This window comes from Sciurus vulgaris, assembly GCF_902686455.1.
Source record: "Sciurus vulgaris genome assembly, chromosome: 13".
Taxonomy (NCBI): domain Eukaryota; kingdom Metazoa; phylum Chordata; class Mammalia; order Rodentia; family Sciuridae; genus Sciurus; species Sciurus vulgaris.
In genome coordinates this window covers 15,485,869-15,489,942 of record NC_136474.1, presented here as the reverse complement: position 1 = coordinate 15,489,942, position 4,074 = coordinate 15,485,869, and the positions used below count along the sequence as shown (strand labels likewise).

Below are 4,074 nucleotides of genomic sequence, written 5' to 3'. Positions count from 1 at the left end.
GTCACTTCCGGGGGCGCGCGGTCACGTGTCGGGACGTCCCGGAGGGGAGCGTCGTGTCCTCCGCGCCGGAACTACGAGTCCCGACGTGCCGCGCGCGGCTGCGTGCAGAGAAGCAGCTCGGCGCGAGCGGCGGAGCGCATTGGTGGTGGGCGCGGCTGGCAACCGGGGGCGTGGGGCCGAGCGTCCGCCGGAGCGCCGCGGGTACGGCGGCCTGACTCGCGCTCCGCCAGGTGGCTGGGCCGAGGACACTCGCGGCCTTCGAGGAGCTGCGGCCAGGCTGTCCGGCGCGAGCGGCGGCCGCGGTCCTGAGGTAGCCTGGGCCCCAGACCCATGGGGCCGCGGGAGGGCCCCGGAGGGCACCTTCAGCTCGGGCGCACCCGGCGGCTGGCCGGCGCGCGCCACTCCGTGGACAGGGCAGGGTGGTCCGCGGCCGGGGGGTCACCTCTGACTGGCGGCGGAGCACCCTTCCGGGCCCCTCGTCGGAATTCGGGACCCTCTGCTTTTCCCTCGCGGGAGCCGGTGGGGAAGCGACCTGGAGGCGCCCGCCGGTGCAGCGTGGTGTAGGATCGGGCGCGTCCTCTGCTCAGGGACTGGCAGGTCGTCTTCTCCCGCCGCAATGGGAAAGCCGCGCCGACCTTCCTCCGCCGAGGCCGCGCTTGGCGGGCAGGTTCCAGGGAAGGGGGCCGCCCGGACGTGCCCTGGAGGAGCACCCCGGCTGCACTGCTCTGCGCCGGCCGGACTGCGGAGTGGGCTGGTGGGGGAGGAGGCGGCGCACGTTCTTTGACCCTCGCCCCGGATTTCCACTGGGGAGTCGGGAGGCGCCTACCGTACTGAAACTCGAAAGCTCCGTGGGTCGGGGCTTTCGCCCGGAGGTTAGAGTCAGAACTGTTCCTGTGTATTAAGGTGGTTATTGATGCGTGTTCATATTAACGTTGCTGGGCCACACCTCCTGCCTAAACAGTGTGAAGCGTGGATTTGCAATCCCATCCTGGATGTTCCTTTACCAAAATTGATTCCTTTAAAAGCAGCTTTGGATGCGTGTTTTGCCAGGCTATCTTATTGTGTGGGGTACAGTGATATTAATTAATAGACTTGGCTTTGGGGAGAGCTATATTCGCAGCATGTACCTCCTCCCAGTCTGATCACTGGTAAATGGAGGCGTTAGCCCTTCCCAGGTGGTTGATCTTTTGTAAACTTCGAACCAAGCAAGAGGCCTACTTTTAATAAGTAGGGAGGAGCCATTAATTTCGGAGGACTGTCCTTGTATTATATGCATAGGTGCACTGAGAACTAGCTTTTGAATTCACGAATACTGGCAACCTCCAAGGTATAGATCCTAGACATTGAGTGCGTTTTACACATTCAGGCATTAGGAATGGGCACTTACCTGGCCGGCATTTACTGTTTCTGATGTTGGGTTTTGGTTTTTTGAAATGATTGCTGTTGTAATTTTTGAGAAAATTAGTCTTATTTTGACCTTGAACTTGTTTTCTCATTACATTAAAAGTCTCTTAACACATGCAGACTCCACAATTAATTGACATTGTGCTATGGGATATATAAAGATCACATTTTGTAGCTTTTGTAAAACTTAGCTACATGTCTTGTAAAACCAATTGAAAATAGAGGAAGAAGTCTTAAAAGCAGTAGTGTGTAAATGGACCAGAGAAAAATGTTTTGCAAGTTACCATTGGTGTTATTTTCCCCCATTATTGACTGAGTAATCTAATGTATGTTTTCTGGAAATGGAATAAAAATAATAGCTAATCCTTTAATACCGTCTATGTGCCAAACTAAGCACTTTGCACTTTGTGCTCATTTACTTCTTATGCAATCCAGTAGACTTATGATTATTTTTGTATTACAGATGATGTTGAAGTAACTTTGCGAAGGTCATGCAGCTGGTAAGTAGTGGACCCAAGCTGCAGAGACCAGAATCTCTACTAATACTGAAATAGTGCCTGCTCAAAGGCGGTGCATGGCAAATAGATTTTCGGAGGAATGCTTTGATACTTCTTAACACTCTGAGTACTATGTTCAGAGAGAAAAATAGCTGGATAAGGATGCTGTCTTGCTAGAATATGAGCTCTATCAAGACAGGGATCATCATTGTGCTCAGTGATTTAACTCAGGTTCCTTGAACAGTGCCTGGCACAAAGCAATGCTTATTGATGAATGAGTCTTCATATGGGACTTATGTCAAGCTATTTATAAGAAAGTGAGAGCACCTTTCTCATAGATATAAGTATTTTTAATGTGTGTCGTAGAGTTGAAGATAATATATTGAAAACATAAAAACCGTTTTTAGAATGCAAATACAGTGTTAGAGCTTCCTAAGAATGGTGGTGTTGTGTGGAGGCAGGAAAGAAAGTTGTTTATGACAGATTTGTTTCACAAAATGATCATGGAAAAAGGACTGTTACCTTCTCTTTGTTTAGAACAGTGTCCAGAATGAGATTTTACCATCCTTTTGGAGCATGTAAAATATTCTTGTTTAAAGGCTTTATTTACAGTGGAAAGTAATATTTGGTTGAGAAATCTATGAGTTTACTACATGTATTGATTAATTTGACGTCGGTCTATCCACGCTATTTAATCAAATACTAATCTAGGTATTGCTGTGATAGTATTTTGAAGATGTGGTTAACTGTTGACTTTAAGATGATTACTCTCCATAACGTTCTTTTTATATATCTATCTACATGTAGTTGTTGATACTTAATTTTTTAATCTACATCTGTATTTGTTTTTCTTTTATTTATATTATGGAAAAGCCTGACTGATTCTAATTTGTACCAAGAGGTTTTATAGAATCTTAAGGATGAGGATTTTTTTTTTTTACTACTCTATGTAGTTTCTGAAATTGGGTCTCTACTAGTATTACATTTAAAGATTCTAGTGATTTTTCCAGTGTTAAGGAGGACCGATAGTGCATGGCAAAATGTGGCAACAGAAACAGGCAGCATATCCACTGGTACTTGTACTCAAATAATTATGGAAGTCTAGGCTCTGATTGATCATATATTTGATACCTTAGAACATTTTTGTCAAATTAATGAGTATGATGAGATTTGCTGGTTGTTCCTAAAGTAGGGAAAGAAAAGGACAAGCTCAGAACTTCAAATTCTTAGCTCATGATCCATATAAATGACATTAGCATTTCTATGCCCTCCCCCAAGCTGAGATTGCTAAAATCCAAACCCAAAGTGTCATCCTGTAAGTGGCTGAATAGAATGCAAATTGAATTTTCAACTTTGCAAGTCATTCTGCTGTTAAAATGGCATTGAATGCGAAGGAGTGGGGTCCCCAAATTTTGAATGGGGACATAGGAAAAAATCTTGATGAAACTGGGATATTAAGGCCCTCAATTCTGCTCAGTCTTTTTCTTAGTCCTTCCTCCTATGCTTAACACAGTTAATCAGGGTCTACCCCACCCCCCTTTGCTTCTAGAACTAAAATTAGAATCAAGTCCTGCAGGTCCTGAAGAATGATCTGAGAAGTGATTCATGAGATGTGCTACATTCCTAAAATTTGCATGGTTTTTTCAGAAATCTGGGGAGGAGTATGTGTGAAAATGGATGTCAAGGGCATGGAATAAGGGTGGAAGGAGCATAATGCTGGATCGGGCTACATTTTCCCAAGGATGGTAGAGATCAGTGTATTTGAAGGATGTAGCAGACATCATTTCTGCCATACTCTGATTCAGTTCACCTGTTTGGTCTACACAGAAAACACATTGAACTTGGAAAATAGCAGTGGATTACCATAAGCTTCATGGGGTGATGACCAATTACAACTGCTCTTCCAGATGTCATTTCATTGCTTGAGCAAATTAACTTATTTCCTAATATCTGGTGTGCAGGTATTGATCTACCAAATGCTCCTAGTATCTGTTATTAAAGACTGTCGAGTGCAGTTTGTTTTCATCTAGTAAAGCCAGAAATACACTTTCACTGTCCTACCTTGGGGCATATCAGCTTTCCAGCTCTGTCATAATTTAGACCACAAGGACCTTGTTATTGGTGAATTGTGTCCCTTAAAAATTCATATATTGAAGTTCTAGCCCTTAGTGTC

At 45.2% G+C, this 4,074-nt stretch overlaps 1 protein-coding gene across 1 annotated transcript in view; it reads left to right on the top strand.

Annotated features, from left to right (window-relative positions):
- Nucleotides 1–150: 150 nt before the first annotated feature.
- Nucleotides 151–4,074, top strand: part of FAM210A (family with sequence similarity 210 member A) — a 36,384-nt gene continuing 32,460 nt past the window's right edge. Inside the window, exon 1 of the mRNA XM_079108919.1 lies at nt 151–310. The gene's annotated coding sequence lies outside the window, so the exon portion shown is untranslated. The remainder of the gene's footprint in view (nt 311–4,074) is intronic.